Source organism: Halichoerus grypus, chromosome X (genome assembly GCF_964656455.1).
Source record: "Halichoerus grypus chromosome X, mHalGry1.hap1.1, whole genome shotgun sequence".
Lineage (NCBI taxonomy): Eukaryota > Metazoa > Chordata > Mammalia > Carnivora > Phocidae > Halichoerus > Halichoerus grypus.
The window spans coordinates 19,536,591-19,560,705 of record NC_135727.1 but is presented as its reverse complement, the minus strand read 5'-3'; the positions used below and the strand labels follow the sequence as shown (position 1 = coordinate 19,560,705).

The window sequence follows — 24,115 nt, the reverse complement described above, 5'->3', positions numbered from 1 at the left end:
CCTACTCCTGGACCTCACCTTTGTCATATGGTTATCAGGCCTTTGGCCAGAGCGCCTGGAATAACTCAGAGAAACTAGAGAGGCCCAATTCGGGGCCAGGGCCTGCTTAGCGTCTCCACTGAACGTACCTCTCTAAACCGAAAGTCCTCACGGAAACAGCCATAATGGCGGAGGTTGTTTTTAAACGATTTCCTCAGGATGGCAGTAGTGCACCAGCTTTGCCAGCAAATAGTCGGCCTCCTTCCCCTCAGGTCCTCTTCACCCGCCCATCCTGTCTGAAAAAACGCTACTAAGCGGCAAAGGCGCCCGAAAATACGGTTACTTAGTATCTTGCCCAGTTTAAGAAAACCTGCTCGCAATGAGGCACTTTTGCTTTGGTTTTCATCTGAAATAAAACTGGGGCCTAAAACTAACCACTCTTTATCAGGCCTCTTCTCTTTTCAAGAATTCAGTTTCCACTAGGCCTTGTCTTCATAGTTTTGTTCTCGTTCACTCAGCATTACATCTACAGCATTTTCCCTTTGTCAAGTTGTCTAGTTCTGGGGCAATTTTCAAGGATCCAGGCCTAAACAGAAAAAGAAAATGCTGGAAATTCAACCAGGAGGGCATCTCTAGGTATCAATCCATGTTTCCTTGCTTGGCTCATCTCTACTGCTCTTAAGGAATTCTACATTTTCTGGGTAAAGATGTAGGCATGTGTTGAATAGCGGGCAGCCATTTGCTGGGGCCTTAAGACGGGTGGCCCACATCGCTTTCATCACTATCTGCCATCCACTGCCCCACATGGCAGGATATATATATTCCAATCAGAGGTTACTCAGAATTTTGTCTCAGGCTCCCATTTACCATTTGGATCACAAGCACTTGCCGATGTCACTAAATGGCCTTCAGTTCCTCTCCTCTGACTTTATTGAGGGAGCATGTGTGTTACCATTTATCTCCTAGAGATCAGTCTGAAAACCATTTTCATCAGTGACTAAGACATGCTTGCTAAGGATTCAAAAATAATCATGTGTTGATCAAGATTAAAGCACTGCCATAAAACTTACTATGACCACTGATAACCTTTTGGATGATGTCTTTCCACTCCTTGCAATACAGAGTTCTACATTTACATTCATAAACAATAAATTTATATTAAAATTGGATGTTAGTACATCATAGTTTGCATAAGAAATTTTTCCTCCTGATTCCTGGCATTTTGAGAATATTATATAAAATTTGCAAGTCTTCAGTCTAGTAAATAAATTACAAAAAATGCTTTTTATTGTCCCATTTACTTAATAGACACACACACACGTTTCTCCTTGATTATAATTTGACTCAGATTGGGTGTAGTTTTGCACAAAATCTTCTGCATAACCTAATATAAATTGCACAGTCCATATCAATATATATTTTCCCCAATTTGAAATTTCTTTACATTTTATTCTAGAAAGAGGTCTCCCAAGAAATTAAAAGAGTGACACCTGCTGTTGGCAACCTGTTAACATTTTGAGAAATTATAAAGCCAAAATCAATGCCACCAATCAAAACTAGAAAAAGGGGCACCTGGGTGGCTCAGTCGTTAAGCGTCTGCCTTCGGCTCAGGTCATGGTCCCAGGGTCCTGGTATCGAGGCCCACATCGGGCTCCCTGCTCAGCGGGAAAGCCTGCTTCTCCCTCTCCCACTCCCCCTGCTTGTGTTCCCTCTCTCGCTGTGTCTCTCTCTGTCACATAAATAAAATCTTTAAAAAAAAAAAAACTAGAAGAAACAACTTCTAAACTGTTTTTGCCATACATTCTCACATCCTTCCTGTGCTCATATATTTTTTAACCTAAAATCTCAGTTCCTTTGTACCTCAAGTGTTCAAACATACTTTCTTCACCAATTATAGAGTTCTTTGCAAATATCATTAAATATTCCTTGGGATACTTCCAATTTCTTTTTTTTTAAAAGATTTTATTTATTTATTTGACAGAGAGAGAGAGACAGCAAGAGAGGGAACACAAGCAGGGGGAATGGGAGAGGGAGAAGCAGGCTTCCCGCAGAGCAGGGAGCCCGGTGTGGGGCTCGATCCCAGGACCCCAGGATCATGACCTGAGCAGAAGGCAGACGCTTAACCATCTGAGCCACCCAGGCGCCCCGGAATACTTCCAATTTCTAATGTTGCTCTCATCTTTTTGCATTTCTTAGAATTAAGCATTCCTGCTTCCAAAATTCCCAGATACATTAGCCATGTATAAAGTGCAGTAAAATCACAAGTAATATCACTCAAGCAGACAAGGGTTTTCAAAACAGGGTGTCCTGAATCCTCTTGTTTTCTCTGAGCAATTAGAGATATAAACACATTAGGTCAAATGGCCAACAAATCAGGTTTACATCAGTAACTTCTTCTGTATATATTTGTTCTGGATTGGTTCTCAAATTACAGATATATTATTGGCTTCTTGAAAAATATCTTAGAATATACAGTCTGTCCAGAACAAATGGAAACACTTTATTCCAGATCCCTCTTTCACAAGGGAACCACCATCAATAAGCAGCTTGAGGAGTATGTTGGTTTAAATGTTATAAGTGATATACAATTATTCATGAGAGCTAAATAGATTTAGTCTACATCTCATCATTATATCCCCATATTCCCCAGCACAATGCAATACACACACACACAAACTCTAAATGTTTCTATGTCTTCAAATCCAGCCTCCTCACACTGTACGTGGAGTTTGGTGGCATGAATTTTTGACCCAACACTGGACAGTGGGTACTTGCCAACAGCGTTTACTATTTATGAACAACCTGATGATGTTTTATGGTTAAATCACATAGTATTCCTTCATTGTTGATCAAATTATAAGAATAACTTACATCTGGAAAAGAATCAGTAAATTGAGCAAATAGAAAACAAATGATATCTAACTCACAGGAACTCAATAAATGTCACTGATATTGGTTCTATTGCATTCTGCTCTTTTATGTTATATTTATTACATAACTGGCTGTGTGGGGGTACATGTGTGCAGACTGTCAGGATTTGCTGGTATTTGGGCTTCCTGATACATATGGAATATCCTTGCAGTTTAAGTTGCTTCCTTCTATTTTTTTTTTTTAAATATTTTTTATTTATTTATTTGACAGAGAGAGACACAGTGAGAGAGGGAACACAAGCAGGGGGATTGGGAGAGGGAGAAGCAGGCTTCCCGCTGAGCGGGGAGCCCGATGCGGGGCTCGATCCCAGGACCCTGAGATCATGACCTGAGCCGAAGGCAGACGCTTAACGACTGAGCCACCCAGGCGCCCCAAGTTGCTTCCTTCTATTAATGTTTTCTCAGGTCTTCTAGCACATAAGCCTCTTCATATGACATCAAATATGCTTTAGAGGGGCACCTGGGTTGCTCAGTCGGTTAAGCAGCTGCCTTTGGCTCAGGTCATGGTCCCAGGGTCCTGGGATCCAGCCCTACGTTGGGCCTCCTGCTCAACGGGGAGTCTGCTTCTCCCTCCCCCTCTGCTCCTCCCCCAAGCTCGTGTGCATACACTCAACCTCTCTCTTTCTCTCAAATAAATAAATCTTAAAAAAAATATGCTTCAGAAATTTGTATTTTCTGTTAAGCAGAATTTGGAAATAGCATTCTGTTTGCATAACAATTAAGTCTGAGGCCTTTAAATCTTGCATGGACATAGACCTGTGCACATTTTTAAAAGAAATATAGATCTTTTGATAGCCTCTTTTCTTAACTGTATATTGGTATAATGTTGGTTTCTTGATTTTTTTTTTTTTTAATTTCAAATACCAGCTTTTCCCACTTTCAACATCTGGAGATTTTAGACAAGTATAAAATTAAAACTTGAAGGCAAGCCATTGGAAACATCACTCTAGAAAGTTAGTCACTGTTAGCTGTCTGTATGCTTTCCAGATACTTCGCTTGTGCCTATTCACTTTTTTTAATCCTTATGTGTTTATATTTTCAACTTGAATTAATCATGTAGGTAATAAGCAGAGAAAGACAGGCTTTATTTTTCCATTTCATTTGTATTAGACACCTAGGATGGTTTGATCCCAAAGTTCCAACACTTTGCTTTTTCTTCCTGGAATCAAGGTTATGGACATCTCTCCTGATAAAAACTCAGAGAACGGGTTTCAATCTTTCCAAGGGCTTACAAAGACTGCCCGTTGTAGCTGAACCCAGAAAACGGACCCTTTGCCCCTCCCTGCTATCCACTCTTGCAAAGGAAACCTCAAGAATCCTCCTTGGCCCCAGCTCTCTGCTTTCCTGTGGGAATGTGGCTATGTGATCACTTCTGAGAGTCAAAGTCTCTGGACAAAGGATATTCCCATGTGAAAGATTAACTGATGTCAACCAACTGACCTCCAAAGAGTTGAGCCAATTGACAATGCTTCTCACCTGGTAGGAGCCTGTCCAATTCTACAAATCATTACACAAACTGGGTGATAATGGCTTCATTTTCAGTGGCTTGCTTAGGGTTATGATGAAGAATGAAGGGCATTATGGGAGACTATGTCGAACTACAATTTAATGTGGTACTGGTGAGTTTGAAAATCTCTGCTAAGAGACTTCTGTGTTGCATGCCTTTTTTTAAAAAAAGATTTTATTTATTTGACAGAGAGAGACACAGTGAGAGAAAGAACACAAGCAGGGGGAGTGGGAGAGGGAGAAGCAGACTCCCCGCAGAGCAGGGAGCCCGAAGTGGGGCTCGATCCCAGGACCCTGGGATCATGACCCGAGCCAAAGGCAGACGCTTAACGACTGAGCCACCCAGGTGCCCCGTGTTACACGCCCTTTATTGTCTGGGACGTGCCTGCTATTTTCTTTGCCACTTTTCCTACTGGGTGTTTTTATTTTTTTTTAATTTTTCATGTTGAAATAGCTTTTGATCTGAAATGAGTGTCAAGAGCTGAGCGGTAGTTAGGCTTGGCAATAGTTACAATCTCCTGTTACTGGTCATGGTACCATGCTTGAATTAATGGACTCAGAAAGGTGCTATTGCTTTAGGCTTCCATCCCCTGGCCAAATATTCTCTCTTCATGTAAACCGAAATATGTAAACACAAAATTCTTAAGTTTGAGGAATTCCAGGGCTAGGGCTACCTCACCTGTCACCCACAATTCTAACTTCAGATACAGAGCGCTGTCTTCACCCATCTAGCTTCCCCTAGCCTATGGGCAAGCCAAACTATTAACTCCAAACAGGCAGCTTAGTCATCTAATGCAGGATTTCTCAGCTATCTGCTTAGCTGAAGCAGAGTAATGAGGTCAGAGGGCACCTTACACCTTCATAGGATACCTGACCATTGAGGCATGTTTTCGCAAATATCTCCAAATCCCCCTTGGCCAAGAACAGCCTCAAGGACAACTAGACCCAGCTGCTTCAGATTTGAAGGGAAGGAGGCCCAGCTCAAGGCCAGAGTCCACTCAACCTCTTAAAAGGCCAAACCTTTCTCAACTGCCAGGCCTCACAGTTCTCACACCACTGGGTTTTGTCAAACCACTTCCTCTTGGTGGCAGTATTGCTCTGGAAAAGCCAATTAACCCAGCTCCCTGGGCCCTCCACTCCCGCCCATTCAATATGAAAAAAAAGCCACCAAGAGACAAAGAAAGGAATCAGGAAACAAAGTTGTCTAGCCATTTGCCCAGTTTGGGGGAAATCTACTGGCCAGATGAGCTTCAGCTCCTAGTTTCCCTCAAAAATCAGAGGCCTAAACCACCTACACTCATCAACCATATTTTCAAGAATTCCATTTCCATTCTACCAAAGCTTTGTAGGTCTGCTCTTCACTGAGCTTTGATCTCCAACATTTTCCCATGTTATTTGCTTCAGTTCGTTAATTCTTAGGGATCCAGGGCTAAGAGAGTGAAGAAAATGATGGGAATAAGGGCATGGAGAAGAACAAATCTAGGAACCAGGCCACGTGGTTCTTGACTTATCTCACTGCCAGATTCCCTGGAATCCTCCATTTTCTCTGAAGGCACCAGGCCTTGCCTGTGGAGTGGGAGGGAGCCATCTGGCTGGAACCCTAAGAGTAGGGTCCAGAGCGCTCTCAAGTCTGATTTCCATACAGTGTTCCACTTGGAGTGACAGATATACTGGAACATATATAAATTCCAGTCAGAAGAGACATAATTTTGTCTCATGTTTTCATCATTTAACAATAGAACACAACCATATTCCAATGCATGTGATTATGACTTTCAATGGCTTCCTATGATTTTTAAATTATTATTATTATATATGTACATGCCACTAATTGTTAGGGATCAGTTTTGTAGTGTTTTCTCATACATAACTAAAACATGGTGCTTGCAAAGGATTCAGAAAATAACCACTGATAACCTTTCACACATTTACTTCTATTATTTCAACACACACACACAGTTCTGTGTTTATGCAATAAACTACAATAAATTTACATTTAATTGGATTTATGTAGGCATCATGTTTTAGATTCAAAATTTTCACTTGATTCCTGGGTGGTTTGAAATTATCATGAAACATTTGGAAGACCTGGATTTTAGACAATAAATACTTGCAAAGAACTACTTGACTGACTCATTATTTAAGAATATTAATTAGGTTCTCACTTAATCTGGTTTTATTCATACACAGGACATCAAATGTCTATAATGCGACCATTCAGGAATCTCATTTTGAGACTTGCCTTATCTAATCATTAATATATGCCATATATATGCTCCACAACTAACACTGGAACAGATACTAAATACTCATTTCCCAGAACATTAGGGTTTCTTTTTTTATACTTCTCAAAATTTACACCAAATTTTTAACCTTAAAATTTTCCTTAAAAACTGTAAAGAAAAATATAATTCAAAAATGAAGGTTGAAATTTGTTGTCTCTGAAATTCAGTCACCCAGATGTGCATCCTAAGAAAACTTTAAGGTGGTATATTCACACCCTTTACATTCAGCTATAATTTGTCAATAATGTCTTCTTTTATATAAATGTAAATATGTATATAAGTATGTTGACTGAGAATTTCACGTTGAAAAGCATGCTTACTATAAAACGGACCATGGTTGTGAATATATTGCTTTTAAAAATATTCGCTTACTTTACATATATATAAACACATTCATATATATGCATATATAAATAAATGTTACACACACAGGTATGCTTCTCTTTAAATATAACTGGACGCATACTGGGTACAGTTTTGCACAGTCTTGAGCACTACCTTAAACCTCTTGCATACTTGCCTATCAGTATATATTTTTGAGTGCTTGAAAATGATTTTATGTTTTCCCCTAGAAGACCTATCTACTCCAAGAAATTACAAAAGTTATGCTTGCTACTGGCAAAGCATTCAAATTTTGAGAAATTATAAAGCAGAAAACAAATGGTACCTCGATCAGAAGAAATAACCACTTAAAAAATATCCTTGCCATGCATTCTCATCTCTTCACTTTGCACATATATGTACTTTTAAAAAATAATGCTCAAATTCCCTTCTACTTCAAGCATTAAAACAAGTTTTCCTGCCATGTATCTTGAATGCTTTTTAAAACATCATCAAATATTCTTTGGAATTTCGACATGTTTTGAAATTTTGCCACCTGTTTTTGCATTTCTAGAAACAATCATGCTTCTTTTTTACAATGTACCTGCTACAACAGCCAAGTATGAAGATGTGAAGCGAGGTCACAGGTAATGCCACCTCCAGCAGACAAGGACCTTTGAAATGTGGGTTCATCTTCAATCCTCTTCACTTGGTTTTGGTTCCCATCAGTTTGTGCAAAGTCTGATCTTGTAGCAGGAGTGCTAACAGTACTTGGCTTGGCCAGGTAGTTTCGTTTGTCTCCAGACTCTCCCAGCTCCAATTTGGGTGCACCTGAGACCTCCAGCAAGCACACTGGGTCGTGCTATAAGCCACCAGGAACCGTCCTGTCCTCTGAGCTCAGGCTCTGCTACCAAAAAGGGCCCAGGTCCCAGGGCACGGGAACGCCACGTGCTCGGGGGGCTGGGAGACCCACAGGCCCAGTACTTTGTTAGTGGTTTCCTCTGGTCCCGCCCACACAAGGCGAATACCAAGACCCCACCCCACGACTTCCTGTGCCCCGACTTCCTGGCGGATGCTAGCAGCCTTGCCTCCCCACCAGCCACCTCCTACACCTGGACCCCACCTTTATCCAGGGCTCCAGGTAGGCCTTTGGAGGAGGCCCTGAGCTCAAGCTCCGGCCGGTCCCTCAGCCTCCCCACTGAATGGACCTTTCCAAAGTAAAAGTCATTTCAGAGAAGAAGCCTTGGGGCTTTTTCCAGAGATTTCCTCACGATGGCAGTGTTGTTCCGGAAATTCTATCTAAGACTGCCCACATGCCCTCTTCTCCCGCCCAACCGGTGTGAAAAAAATATGACCAAAGACAAAGGCGGCAGGAAATATGGCTTCCTTGCTTCTTGCCCAGTTTGAAGAAACCCGCTCACACTATTGTGATTTTGCTTTTGATTTCCATCTGCAATCACACTGGGGCCTAAACCTACGGTCTCATCAGGCATCTTTTACGTTCAAGAACTCAATTTCCACTTACCTAGTCTTTGCCCTTCTACTTTTTCTTCACTCAGCACTATAGCTCCAGTGTTTTCTCTTGGGACCAAATTGTCTTGAGATATCAGGGAGCAAACCTCAGGGATCCAGGCCTAAGGGGGAGAAAATGGTTGCACCTAAGGGCTTGGAGAAGAGCAAATCTAGGCACCAATACAAGTGGTTCTTGACCTGGCTCACTTCCCAAGTTCCCTAGGAGTCCTCCTCCATTCTCTGGCAAGGGCACTAGGCCTTGGTGTATTTAGGGAGAAGCAATCTCTTTGTCTGGAACCCTAAGAAAAGTATCTGGATGGCTCTCAAGACTGCATGCTACACCTGGAATGATACACCTACTCAAATATGTATACATTCCAGTCAGAGGGGACATGATTTAGCTTCATGGTTTCATCATTCAACATTGGAACACAGGCAAGTTCCATGTTATTACATGGTCTTCAGTGGCTTCCCTATGATGTTATTGTGTATGTGCATGTTAGTGACTATGTCTTTGGGATCAGTTATATAGCATTTTCTCATAAGTAGCTAAGACATGGTGCTTGCAAAGGATTCAGAAAATAACCGCATGCTGATCAAGAGTAAAGTGCTATCATAAACAGTACCTGTTACTACCACTGATAAACATTTAGATTTTGTTTCAGCGCATACATAAAAACTCCGTTTCCATATACTCATGCATTCATTTCAGAAACAGGTATACTTAGCTTCATACACAACAGTAAGTTTACATTAAAATGAGATGTATTTGTATGTCCTGGTTTGTATCATATTTTCATTACAATTTTTCAAGACCTGAGTTTTAGTAAATAAAACATTGGCAAAGAGTTTGTGGATTGCCACATTCAGTAAAAATATTAGGATTTCAATGACGAAATGTTCAGTTCATAAGACACTTATTTAACAACTTGAAACTTAATGCCTATGATGCCACCCCTCAGGTATCATGATTTGAAGATCTACATTTTCTAATCCTTATTATGCTAACATATATGTATAATCCATATACATATATATTTTTAAAAAGATTTTATTTACTTATTTAACAAAGAGAAAGAAGTCACAAGTAGGCAGAGTGGCAGGCAGAGGGAGAGGGAGAAGCAGGCTCTCTGCTCAGCAGGGAGCAGAGAGCCTGATGCAGGGCTTGATCCCAGGACCCTGGGATCATGACCTGAGCCGAAGCAGACCGGGTGCTTAACCGACTGAGCCACGCAGGTGCCCCATATACATATATATTCTTAAACAAATATTGAATCACAACTACACAAGTGTGCCTCTGAAAATATAGGATTGTTCTCCTTCTCAAAAATTTAACCTATATTTTTATTTAAAATTTCACCTTGGGGCGCCTAGGTGGCTCAGTTGGTTGGGCGTCCAATTCTTGATTTTGGCTCAGGTCATGATCACAGGGTCATGAGATCAAGCCCTGAGTTGGGCTCTGGGCTGGGCATGGAGCCTGCTTAAGATTCTCTCTCTTCCTCTCCCTCTGCCTCTCCTTCCCCTCCACCCCAAAACAAAAGAAAATAAAATTTAATCTTAACATTTTATTATTAAAAATATAGCAGACTACATTACTGAATAAATAAATAAAGTTTGTGTGTACATCATTCTAACAATGTGATCCAGGTGTATTCTATCAAATACAAACCCTTGTATTCTATTAAAGCTCCAAGGTGAAAGCATTTGCATTTTTTAAAGTTATAAATAATCTTTCATCAATATTTCCCTTTATATTTATTTATTTATTTACTAAAACTTAGATCTTGCAAACTTTTTCACGATAATGACAAACTGTCTAGGAAACAGAAATGAAAATATGATCCAAAACATGACATATGAATAATTCAATTTTAATGTAAACTTATTGCTGTGTATGAAACTAAATGTCAGTTTGTATATGTATATATACACAGGCATACGTCAGGGATATTGTGGATTCAGTTCCAGACCACGACAATAAAGCAAATATCAACAATGAAGTGAGTCAAATCATTTTTTTGGATTCCCACTGCATATAAAAGTTATGTTTACATGATACTGTAGTCTATTATATGTGCAATAGCATTATGTCTAAAAAAAAGTACGTACCTTAATTTAAAAATACTTTATTGCTAAAAAGTGCTAACCATCATCTGAATGAATTGGAATCACTGATCACAGATGGCCATAACAAGGATAATAATAATGAAAAAGTTCGAAATATTGCAAGAATTACCAAAATGTGACAGAGAGACACGAAGTGAGCGAATGCTGTTGGCAAAGTGGTGCCTACAGACTTGCTCAATGCAGAGTCACCACGAACCTTCAATTTGCAAACACTGCGGTATCTGTGAAGCTCAATAGAGGGTAGCACAATAAAATCAGATAGGCCTGTATATACATCACACACACATATATATATACATACATACACCCAAACTCACACCCATGCATATATGGACACAGAGGGTGAAATTTGGGTGAAGTTAATTGCATTCTTATTGTAATAATCACCATGATTAAAAATACATAATTTTTACACATGTGTACAAATATGGATGGATATATACAAATGTACTAATATGTGTGTTTGTTTCTCTTTAAACATAATTGAATGCATGCTGAAGGTAGTTTTGAACAAATTCCTCATCATTATTTGATACAATTTTCATATGCTCATATAGATATATATTTAGAGACCTTGGAATTTCTTTATTCTCTTGTTAGAAGAGCCTTATTATCCAAGAGATTTACAAAAGGAATACCTGCTGCAGGCAAACTGTTCAAATTTTGAGAAATCATAAGGCTAAAAATAAAGGTAGTGCAGTCCCAACAAGAATAAAGACTTTTAAAATGTCATTCTCACCTCTAACTTATACAATATACTAATAACTTTTAAAAAGTAAAATTAAAATTCCTTCATACTGCTGGTATTCAAATTTATTTTCTACACTTATTGTAACTGGAATACTTTCCAAACATCATTAAATATTCTTTGAAATATTGGTATTTTTAAAAGAGTAGCCTCTTATGTTTAGAATTTCTCAAAATTAGACAAGCTTCTTTTTTAAATAAGATTTATTTATTTATTTTAGAGAGAGCATGAGCGAGCGGGGGGGAGGGGCAGAGGGAGAGGGAGACAAGCAGACTCCCCGCTGAGCACAAACCCCCCCCCCCCCGCCCCGACACAGGACTCGATCCCAGGGCCCTGAGATCATGACCTGAGCTGAAATTAAGAGTCACCCACCTAACAGACTGAGCCACCCAGGCGCCCCTTAAAATTAGACATGCTTCTTAACAATAAGCCCAGGTATAGCCGCCACTTAGAAAGAAGTTCAAGGAACTCACAGGTAATGCCATCTCAAACAGACAAGGACTTGTAAAATATGGTGTATCCTCAATCCTGTTGTGTATAAAATATCCTGTTGTGCTCATATAGATTCCTTAGGTCTTACGTGGTCAATGCAGCAAATTGCCACCAATAATTTTTTCTGTACATATTTGTTCTGGATTTGTTATTGAATTATAATATAAACATTGTGAAGAATCTTGCAGAATACACAAATCTCTGAAAGACATATGGAAACACTTCATCCCAAATCGAGCTATCCCAAGGGAACCACTATGGACAGCTTAATGGGTACATGTGTTCAAATGCTGTAAACAAGATGTACAACCATTCATGAAAGCTGATATTATTTAATCAAATAAATGTAGCCTACTGTTCATCAATAAACTCTCCTCATTTGCTCACAAGGTGCTTGAAACACACAAACATCCACCCACAGATGAACATACCATTATTTATTTTCTTCAATTACATTGTGGTTATACTGTAGGTAGAGTTTTGTGACATTGTTTCTTCACTCAGCATTGGATAATGGATACTCATAAATTTCCTTTGTTGTTGATCAAATTCTAATGATAATATATGCATCCGGCAAAGACATGATAAATTGAGCAATTATAAAACAGGTAAAAGAGGATACTCTTAATTACATAAACTCAACTGATACTGCGATATATTCCATTGTGCCCTTTCTTCTATATGCATTGTATTTGTGTGTGTGCTTGCATGCAGGTGTGTGTGTGTGTGTGTGTGTGTGTGTGTGTGTTACGGTGCTTGTACACTGGAGTTTTGTTGCTATAAATTTCAACCAGCATGATCTATATATGGGATTTTCTTGTGGTTTGAGATTTTTCCTTTTTCATGCTTTTCTCAAGTCTTTTATGGCAAGGCCACTTCAAATGTTATTAAATATACCTAAGAAAACTGGATTTTATGTTAAATAATAATTTGCCCAAAGCTTTTGGACACATGACCATTAAAGGTAGGACATGTAATCATTCCAGCATGTACATAGAACTGTGTCTATTTTTATAGAAAAATAGCATCTTGCAATAAATGATCCTTTAAAACTTGCAGTTTCATTAAATTTATATTGGGCCATCTTTTTCTTGTTTTCTGTAAATTTCAAAAGTAACTTATTTGTGTTCAAAATTTCAATCCTTGACACAGGCCTAATTAAAACATGTAGGTTCTACTTTGTATTCTTTTTTTCCTCCCAGCTTTGCTGAGATACAATTAACACATAATCTACCTTGCATTCTTGAGAGGTAGATCCTAGCAGTAGTTTGCATAGAAGCCTGCCAGATCCTTTGTTTTGTGAAGATTCACTCTTTAGAATCCAAATGTGTTTATGGTTGTAGGCAATCATAAAGTAGAGAAAACAGTCTTTTATTTTCTGTTTCTTTTTCATGGCAAACTGAGAGGTTTGATCTCAAAGGTCCAATAATTTGATTTACTCCTCCAAATCAATGGTATGAGATATAGAGATTAGAATTTAGTCTGTATGAAGTCTGAAGATTTCCTTATATGTTTACAGGAATGTGGGTGTGTGTGCAATCCGAAACTTTAGATGTACAAAGAAGCATGAAAATGTGACCCGTAACCAAGAGAAAAATTAGTCAATAGAACCTGGCCCAGATATAGCCAAATAAATCCAATGAACAAACAGGGATTGGAAAAGAGCTCTTATAAATACATTCATGGATTTAAAGGAAAGTCTGACAACAATAAGGGAGCAAAACAGAAAAGTAAATAAACAAATAGAAACTAAAAATCAGGGGCGCCTGGGTGGCTCAGTCAGTTAAGCATCTGCCTTCGGCTCAGGTCATGATCCCAGGGTCCTGGGATTGAGCACCAAGTCTGGCTCTCTGCTCAGCGGGGAGCCTGCATCTCCCTCTCCCTCTGCCTCTCCCCCCTACTCTGCGCTCTCTCTCTCAAATAAATAAATAAATAAATAAAATCTTTAAAAAAAAGAAACTAAAAATCAGTACTAAGTGGAAATTCTAAAAAGATTACATGAGATGAAAAATTCACTGGATGCTGAATAGCATTTCAACACTGCAGAAAGAGTAACAGTGAATATGAAACATAACAGTAATCATCCAGTCTTAAGCACAAAGATAAATGAGGCTAAAAAGATGGAAAGAGTCTTCGTGACCTTTGAGATAATATCAAACCAACATTCATGTACTTGAGTTCATGAAGGAAAAGGGAGAAATGGCAAGAATGAAGGGCAGAAAAAGATCTGCAGAAATAAAAGTAATTTATCAGATTCAGTAAAAATGGTAAATGTTCTGATTGAGGCAGGTCAAATAACCCAAGTAACACAAAGAAGACTAAAATAAGGAAAAACATAGTCACATTTCTGAATACCACTGATAAAGAGAAAATCTTAACAGTAGGCTGAATAAAAAGACTGATTACCGAGGAGGACAGCTGTAAGAGTCACAGATGATTTCTCATTAAATTTGATTCAAAGTAGTCAAAGGAATACCATCTATAAATTGCTATTAGAAAAATCTGTCAATCTATAATTTTCTATCCAGAAAAAAACAGCCTTCAAAAGTTAAGGCAAAATAAAAACATTTTCAATCAAACAGAAGCTGATAGAATTCGTCACCAGCACACCTGCCCTAGAATAAATGTTAAAGGAAGTGCTTCTGGCTGAAGTTTAATGATAACATATGGAAACTCTGGACTACAAGAAGAGATGAGGAGTTTTGGGAAAAGTAAACATATGGGTAAATTATAAAACAGGCTTTATATATTCTTAATTTCTTTAAATTAGGAAATTGACTACATAAAATAAAAATAACAGCAATACATTGTAGTATTTAAAACATGGCAGGGGCACCTGGGTGGCTCTGTCAGTTAAGCGTCTGCCTTCAGCTCAGGTTATGATCTTGGGGTCCTGGAATTAAGCCCCATGTCACGTGGGGCTCCCCACTCAGTGGGGAGTCTGTTTCTCCTTCTCTGTCTGCCCCTCCCCCCCTGCTCATGCTTTCCCTCTCTCTCTCTCTCAAATAAATAAATAAAATCTTTTAAAAAAATAAATAAAACATGTAGCAGTAAAATGTTTGTAAATAAAACCAGAATATTTGAGTAGGGAAGTATCCTCTTATAACTTTGTTGCATCATTTTGTACCTAAACTAGTAAAATATTTGACAGTAGAATAAAAGTTTTGTAATTTTATCTCTAGCATTTACCACAAATAGTGGTATATCTAGTAAGTCAAGAGAGGGAGTAAGATGCTATGTTAAACAGCACCTAAATAATTCAAAAGATGGAAGAAAGACCATATGAGACTAATAGACAAGATTGCAAAATCGTAGATGCAAACCCAACCATATGAATATTAAATATAAATGGACTAAACTCCAATCATTTTTAAAAGGCAGAAACTGCCAATATAGATAAGGAAAACCCATCAATATGATTGATGTTTAACATATGTTAAATCTGCAGGACACAGATAGACTAAAATTAAACAAAGGGAAAAGTTATATCATATGAACACTAATCGTAAGAAAGCTAAAGTAGTGATATAAATGTCATGAAAGTAGATTTCAGGACAAAACATATTATCAGAGGGGAAGAGGGATATTTCATATTAATGAAAGCTTAATTCATCAAGGAAATAGGACACTGTTAAACATATTTGACTAAAACAGAGTTTACAAAATTATTAAGCAAATACTGACAGAACTAAAGGAAGGAATATACAAATCCACAATTATAGTTGGCAATTTCATACTCCTCTCCCAGTAATTATAAAAGCAAGTAGACAGAAAATCAGTAAGGATAGAGGAGGCTTGAATAATAGTATCAACCAAATCAATATAATTGACTTATAGAAACACTCTACACAACAATGGAAAAATACATGTTCTCTTTAAATGCACATGAAACAATCACCGGTAAAGACCATTTTATTGGGAATAAAAACAAGTGTCAAATTTTGAAAGGACTGAAATTATTCAGAATACGTTTTCTGACTACAACAAAAATAAATGAGAAATAAAAAAACCCAAAGATATATGAAAAATCTCCAAATATTTTGATATTAGACAACCCATTTTCAAGTAACTCATGGGTTATAAAAAGAAGTATAATGGAAATTTTAAATATTTTGAAATGCAAATGATGAAAATATATCCAAATTTGTAGGATGTAGGTAAAGCAATACACAGGTATAAATGTATAGCTCTAAAATGGTTATATTAGAAAAATCGAATGTTTTAAAACCAGTGATTGAAGCTTCCACCTTAAGGAGCTCAAAAATCAAAAGCAAATTAACCCCAACAAAAGCAAAAGAAAAGAAATAATAAGTATAAGAGCAAAAATGAATAAATTAGAAAATGGATAAACAAAAGAAAAAAATAATGAAATTATAACATGTATCCTTAACTTTTCACAATGTACCTAGAGTCCAAATTTTACCACTTCATGCAGAATAGAGAATCCCTACAGCAATAATGGTCCTTGTACCATTCCCCAGTGTCCTTTATGTTGTAGTTGTCACATGTAATTCATCTATATGCATTATAAACCCCACAAAATGATCTTAGAATGTTTGCTTTAATCATTCATATGTATTTTAAAGGAACTAAATAGAAATAGTTTTTTGTATTTACCCAAATATTCAAACTTTCTTTTTTTTAAAGATTTTATTTATATATTTGAGAGAGAGAAAGACACAGAGAAAGAGAGACCATGAGTGGGGGAAGGGGCAGAAGGAGAGGGAGAAGCAGACTCCCTGATGAGCAGGAAGCCCCAAGCAGGGCTTGCTCGGTTCCAGGACCTGAGGGGAAGGCAGATGCTTAACAAAATGAGCCACCCAGAATTTCTAACGTTCTTCTTTTTTGTTGTTGTTAATATTTTTAATTTATTGATTTGAGAGAGCAGCGGGGAGGGTCAGAGGGAGAGGGAGAAGCAGACTCCCCACTGAGCAGGGAGGGCAAGGCAGGACTTGACCTCGGGACCCCAGGACCATGACCTGAACTGAAGGCAGATGCTTAACCATCTGAGCCACCCAGGTGCCCTGAAAATTTCTAATGTTCTTTATTGGCTCCTGAAGATCTGTGTAACCTTCTGGTGTCATTCTTCCTCAGCCTGAAGAATATCCTAGAGCATTTATTTTAGTGCATGTCTGGTGGTGACAATCTTAGTTTCATTTTGTCTGAAAACATTTATTTCACCTTTATTTGTGAAAGATATTTTCACCAGATAACAGAATTCTGAGTTGGTTTTTCCCCCATCAACACTTTCCAGAGGCTCTTCTATTGTCTTCCAGCCTCTGTATTTACTGATGAGAAATCCATAGCTATCTGAATGAGGCATGTAATATATGACAGTGGTAGCATTTCAAGTCTGTGGGGAAATGACTGCCTTTTCAATAAGTGGTCTCAGAGCTATTGAGTATCCATGTGTACAAATGAAACCTTATGCCTCCCACACACTATACACAAAACTCAATTCCACAGTCCCTTTTCATGTAGTCAGAGAAGGTAAACCCATCAGAAACCTCTACTGGTAATGTGGCAAGCCCACAAAATGGTGGAAGGCCTTGATGGGTTTATGAGATAAGACTGACTCTCTATATAGGGGTTGGAAAACTATGGCCCACCAAATTAATCTGACCAGTGACCTGTATCTATAAGGTCTGAAAGCTAAGAATAGTTTTCAAATTTTTAAAGGGTTGTCTAAAAAAATAATCTGTGACAGAGATTATATATGGCCTGCAAAGCTTAAATTATTTACTATCTGGCCCTTTACAGAGTTTGCTGTCCCCTGCATCTAGGACTGAATATATCTTCACCCACATTGTTTCCTACTTAGAGAAAGGGCATTTTCTAGAAACCTCCCTGTGGTCAAATGTGCACCTTTTCTTCATGAGGATGGCATCACTGAAGTAATCATATGATGGTCCAGACTAGTATTTATGTTAGGCCAGGCCCCAGGAGTATATTAGAATGACCTCTAGACATAAGTTATAACTTTATTTATGATATAATCTTATATGAAACCAACATAATTCATTCCTAAATGAAAGGCAGAGACATAGTGAATTGGGGGCAGGTGGTCACACTTTCTGGAGAGCCTCTTGGATCACTGTCACACAGAATCAAGGGGACACCTCCTAGAGTTCTAACTACTCTCTATCTTCATGTATTCATCTCTCAAAAGACAAGCTGAGAGGATGAGAAAACAAAGCAGAAAGCAAAAGATCACTGGGATCTTGGTTTGGGGACTACCATGGAGTCAACATGCAGCTGGGAACTACGGAACTAGGGTGTTGATGTTGAGAACTCTGTTAGGTTCTTTTAAACCTCTTCTTTCTGCAAGTAATAGCCCTGCTATGCCTTGGCTGTTTCCCAGCATGGTCAATAGTTGTATCTTTAAAATAAGAGTTGTCTGGGGGTGTCTGAGTGGCTCAGTCAGTTGGGCCTCTGACTCTTGATTTCAGCTTAGGTCATGATCTCAGGGTGCTGAGATCGAGCCCCACGTCAAGCTCCACACTCAGCATGGAGTCTGCTTGCCCCTCTTGCTCTGCTCCTCCCCCTGCTCTCTCTCTCAAATAAATAAAATCTTTTAAAATAAAATAAAATAAAATAAAATAAAATAAAATAAAATAAGAGTTGTCTGGGTGCTGGTCATCTGGGGTATCAGGGAAGGGAGGAGTGGGGAGTGGCTATTACACCTCTGTCCGCATCCAGGTTTTGGAAGATGAGAGTGAAGGACTATAAATGGCAGTTACAGGGAAGGTAAGAGTGGAGAGGGCAGAAGGAGAAAGGAGGAGGGAAGAAAGAGGCATATACTTGAAACCAGTGTAACACTGTGTGTCAACTGTACTTCAATTAAAAAAAAAAAAACAGCAAAAAAAAACCCCCACAAAGCAATAAAAAAGAAAGAGGTGAACTCCCCCCCACACACACCCCTGCACGCACACATGCACACACGCACAGACCCACATTCATTAACACCTCCAACCTCATTCTCCCAGAATGTTTTCTTTTTTCCCCAATTCCATTTATGGAGCTAAATTATATCCACCAACAATCACCAATGCCAACAGAGAACTCTACAGAAAGTGCCACCTTTGACCCCAGTGGCTGAAATCGACCATTTTATAAGTGAAGTTGTCTATTCATATCCATTCATTTAACAAGCCCAGTGTTACAATCCTCTTTTTGGTCTCAGAACTATGATGCATATTGCTTGGTAATGATACCAGGATTTTTCACAGAATGAGAGATTTCTCTTTCTCACATTTATTTTTATTTAAATAATATTCCAAGGTAAGAGGGTCAGGGGTAGAGTGAAGATCTGGGATTAGCTGTGTATCAAGAGTGACTTCCCAAATTGCTTGGTAATTAAGAATAGTAATTTTTAAATAGGATATGCTATTGTGTAGAGGATTTCATTAAGAGTTTATGAGTAGGTGGGATGCCTGGGTGGCTCAGTGGGTTAAGCATCTGCCTTCAGCTCAGGTCACGATCCCAGGGTCCTGAGATAGAGTCCTGCATCGGGCTCCCTGCTCAGCAGGGAGCCTGCTTCTCCCTCTGCCTGCCTCTCTCTCTCTGACAAATAAATAAAATCTTTTAAAAAAAGAGTTTATCAGTAGAGATGGGGTGAGATTGAGGGTTTTTGTCCGTGGAGTGATGTGATAAGGAATAGCTATGAAGAGTATCAAAAAAAGGGGAATGGATCAGGGATAGAATAAGGGTTGAAGAAGACTATTTTGCATTTTCCTTGCAAATGTTTTAAAAGTGATTTTTGCAGAGTATAAGATCATTTTGTTTTAGAGATGCAGTAAGGGTCAGACATGCTTGTTTCAAACATCACTTAATTTTTAAATTTTATATTAACAGATGATGTAGGGGCCTAGGGTGAGGTCAGCATGAGGTACACAAGAATCAGTTCTGTCTTCTGTGTTACTTGGTAATTTGGGAAAATGGGGAATTTATATAACACATAGAAGAGCATGGTTCTCAGGGGTGACATGAAGATTAGGAAGACTGAGTGGCAGGTGTGATGTAAGGTTTAGTGATGGATGACGGTCACGTGTATGGTGAACATCACAGAAGTTCTTTTGGGGGGGCGGAATACTTGATAAGATAAAGTACTGTTTTTTTTGTTTGTTTGTTTGTTTTAAATATTTTATTTATTTATTTGACAGAGAGAGACACAGCGAGAGAAGGAACATAAGCAGGGGGAGTGGGAGAGGGAGAAGCAGGCTCCCCACTGAGCAGGGTGCCCGGTGCAGGGCTCGATCCCAGGACCCTGGGATCATGACCTGAGCCGAAGGCAGATGCTTAACGACTGAGCCACCCAGGCGCCCCTAAAGTAGTGGTTTTACTTAAATGGAAGAATTATATAGCAGCTGTCGATGGTGTGAATAAGGATCAGAGATTTCTGTTTATAACATTACTAGTAGTAAAAAGAGTGATGTAAAATAGGATGATTGTGGTAAAGCAGAGGCAGCGGGGGAAGATGGCGGTGGCCGTACCACAGCGGGCCTGGACCGTGGAGCAGCTGCGCAGCGAGCAGCTACCCAAGAAGGACATTATCAAGTTTCTACAGGACCATGGTTCAGATTCGTTTCTTGCAGAACATAAGTTATTAGGAAACATTAAAAATGTGGCCAAGACAGCTAACAAGGACCATTTGGTTACAGCCTACAACCATCTTTTTGAAAGTAAGCATTTCAAGGGTACTGAAAGTATAAGTAAAGTGTCTGAGCAGGTGAAAAATGTGAAGCTTAATGAAGATAAACCCAAAGAAACCAAGTCTGAAGAGACTCTGGATGAGGGTCCACCAAAATATATAAAATCTGTTCTTAAAAAAGGAGATAAAACCAACTTTCCCAAAAAGGGAGATGTTGTTCACTGCTGGTATACAGGGACACTACAGGATGGGACTGTTTTTGATACTAATATTCAAACGAGTTCAAAGAAGAAGAAAAATGCCAAGCCTTTAAGTTTTAAGGTTGGAATAGGCAAAGTTATCAGAGGATGGGATGAAGCACTCTTAACTATGAGTAAAGGAGAAAAGGCTCGACTAGAGATTGAACCAGAATGGGCTTATGGAAAGAAAGGACAGCCTGATGCCAAAATTCCACCAAATGCAAAACTCATTTTTGAAGTGGAGTTAGTGGATATTGACCGAAAGAGCAATGCTTCAGATATAAAGACATCAGCAACAATAAAACATGGCCTTGAAGAAACTTATGTAACTAATTAGAGCTGGTTACTATTGTAAGGGAAGAGTCAACTGGAAAATTCAAGAACTCCGATATTGTTTACCCAATCCCCAACTTTTAATATATGTAATCCATTATAATTCCCTAAAGTTTGAAATATTTTACTACAGCTGTGTAAAATATTGGTTAAGGAGAAATGACTTTCCTTTTACCTCATGTTGTAAACTAAAAGGCTCAATAAAAACATATTCAGTGTCTTGAAAAAAAAAATAGGATGATTGTTAGAGATGGATTCAAAATTAAGGATATGTCTTTCTCATATAACTTGCTTATCACACTATCACAGGTATTACAGGGGACAATGGAGCAGGGGTATGTCCAAGAGTTGGTGAGAGTTAAAGATGGTATCAGGGTCAGTGATGGGATGAAATCAGGGATGGCTGTTTGAACACTACTTGGACACTGAAAAGGAGTAATTTATAAATGAAAGGAGGCTTAGTAGCAGTAAGGGATCAAGTGAGTGTCAGTGATGGGTTGAGCATCATGTGTGTTCATTTTTCAGATTAGCTGCTCATAAAACAGCATCTTTATTATCATGACTATTATATGAGTGTTAGGATAAGAGTCAGGAATGGGATGGATCTGGAATTTTGTGAAGGTTGGGGGATGTCTGTTTTCCATATAATTGATAATTGAAAATACTGATTTTACATAGGATAAGGTATTGGATTTGGGGTCAGGGACAGAGGTCAAGTCAGCAGTGGATGAGACACTGAAAAAAGTGTTAAGATAAGGAATGTGCTAAGGATGGATACTGTACATATTACTTCATCAGGAAAACAGATAGGGTGGGGTCACAGAAGGAGTGATGGGGAAGATGTCTAGTTGGCTGTGAAATATAGTGATTTTCACATATAATCAAAGGGTATTCTCTTATAACTCTCAGAATGTTTGTTTGCTATATTATTTGCTAGTAGAAAGCACCGCTTTTACATAAGGGATGGGTTTGGGGGTCTATGTTGGAATGAGATTACAGAATAAATGGAGGGTCAGGGATGGATTGAGGTCAGGTTCAGAGATACCTGCGTTGCACATTACTTGTTCAAAAACTTACGTGAGCAGTCCAGTAGCCATGAACACACCTATGACTCCAACCTTGGATTTTAATACCATTCTCCAATAAAAGGAACCAGGACTCCTTGGAGAAAGGGCTGATTCCAGGACTGGGGCAGAAAATATACTAGATGAACCTGGAGCATCTTCCAGTGCCAGAAAGTAAGAAAGTTCTCTCCCAAAATTGCACTGATGGGAGTTATCAAAGGGACATAGGGGCCAACAGATCGAGCTCCCAATGACCAAAGTGGGAACAATTTCAGCAACAAAATAAAGCAGTATTTGATTATAACTCAACGTATAAAATAAATATATCCAAGAGTCCACACTGATATAAATACATGATTGAATAAATAAGTGAAGGAAAAAAGACAAATCTCCCATGCAAAGAATCCCAAATAACTGATGTAGCTACTCAGCTTTCAAGAAGGGAGAGCATAACTCTCTGCTCCATAAATGCGGGCTGATCATGGTGACTTCCTTTTGAATAGTACAGAATAAGAGAAAGGAAAAAAAAAAGTAGCTGTATCGTGAAGGAACCTGAAAAGCATTACCTCAGCCAGGTGATCAAGGTTAACTTCAACACTAAGTTCTGTTGATAATATATACTTTTGACATGATATGATGAAAATGGCACTTGACCTCTGTGATCTTCTTCCTCAAAGTTTATAACCCCAGTTTAATCGTGAAAATAACAACACACAAACCCCAACATAGGGGCATTATACAAAATATCTGACCAGTATTTTTCAAAACTATCAAGGTCATCAAAAACAAGGAAAGTCTGGGGAGCTCACAGCTCAGAGGAGCCCAAGAAGACGTAATGGCTAAATGTAACGGTATCCTGGATGGGATCCTGGACTCCTAAAAAAAGGACATTAGGTAAAAACTAAGGAAATCTGAAGAAAGTGTGAACTGTACCAAACATGATGTATCAGTACTGGTTCCTTAAATGTGACAAATGCACTGCACTATCACAAGATGTTAATAATAGAGGAAACTGGGTGCAGAGGTATGTGAACTCTGCACTATCTTTGCAACTTTTCTGTAAATACAAATCTATTCTGAAAGTAAAATTTTATTTATTTTATTTTTTTTAAAGACTTTATTTATTTGACAGAGACAGACACAGCGAGAGAGGAAACACAAGCAGGGGGAGTGGGAGAGGGAGAAGCAGGCTTCCCGTCGAGTAGGGAGCCGGATGTGGGGCTCGATCCCAGGACCCAGGACCTGAGCCGAAGGCAGACGCTTAATGACTGAGCCACCCACCTTCAGCTCAGGTCATGGTCCTAGGGTCCTGGGATAGAGTCCCGCATCGGGCTCCCTGCTCAGCGGGGAGTCTGCTTCTCCCTCTCCCTCTGCCCCTCCCCTCCCATACTTGTGCTCTCTCCTGGGAGCTCTCTCCCTCTCTCTCTCTCTTTCTGAAATGAAGTCTTTAAGAAAAAAAAATGACATCACAAAAGCTGAGGCACTCAGTGGGTAGGCCTGAGAGATAGGCTGAAGATTGTACGTGGCTTGAATGTCAGGTTTAGGGATATCTAGTTTACACCTTACTTGGTAATACTTCTTTAAAAAGTGATTTTATATAGGATGAGGAATGGGGTGGGTTTCAGGGACAAAGTGAGGGGCAGATATTTGGTAATGGGAAAGCGAGGCATGAGGAGGCTCATGTATGGCTTGAGGATTTGAGGTGTTAGGAAAATTGTTTTGCACATCAACTGGTAGTAAAATAGTGTGTTTGTTTATTTACAAAGGAAGAGGGATGACGTAGGCACCTCAGTCTAGGTTTGGGATGGAATGAAGTAGAAGCTGCAGGAAGAAGGTATAGAGAAAAGGCTGAACTTCAGGTATTGGAAACCGATGCGATGGGGGAAGATACGAATGGTTGATTCTCACATTACTTGGCAATAAGATGAG

The 24,115-nt window shown here is 38.9% G+C and overlaps 1 long non-coding RNA gene and 1 pseudogene across 2 annotated transcripts in view; one reads left to right on the top strand and one right to left on the bottom strand.

Moving 5' to 3' along the window:
• The window catches only part of LOC118521887 (uncharacterized), a 168,010-nt gene extending 159,383 nt beyond the window's left edge, over positions 1-8,627 (bottom strand). Inside the window, exons 1-2 of one of the 2 annotated variants that reach the window (XR_013444522.1) lie at positions 8,547-8,627; positions 7,626-7,981 (exon numbers count right to left, since the gene is read on the bottom strand). This is a non-coding gene — a long non-coding RNA (uncharacterized LOC118521887). Of the gene's footprint in view, positions 1-7,625; positions 8,191-8,546 lie in introns of those variants that run through there. The other variant, XR_013444521.1, reaches the window with a different exon arrangement.
• Positions 8,628-20,357: 11,730 nt separating this feature from the next.
• LOC118555154 (peptidyl-prolyl cis-trans isomerase FKBP3 pseudogene) lies at positions 20,358-21,355 on the top strand (annotated as a pseudogene).
• The last annotated feature ends 2,760 nt before the right edge of the window (positions 21,356-24,115 follow it).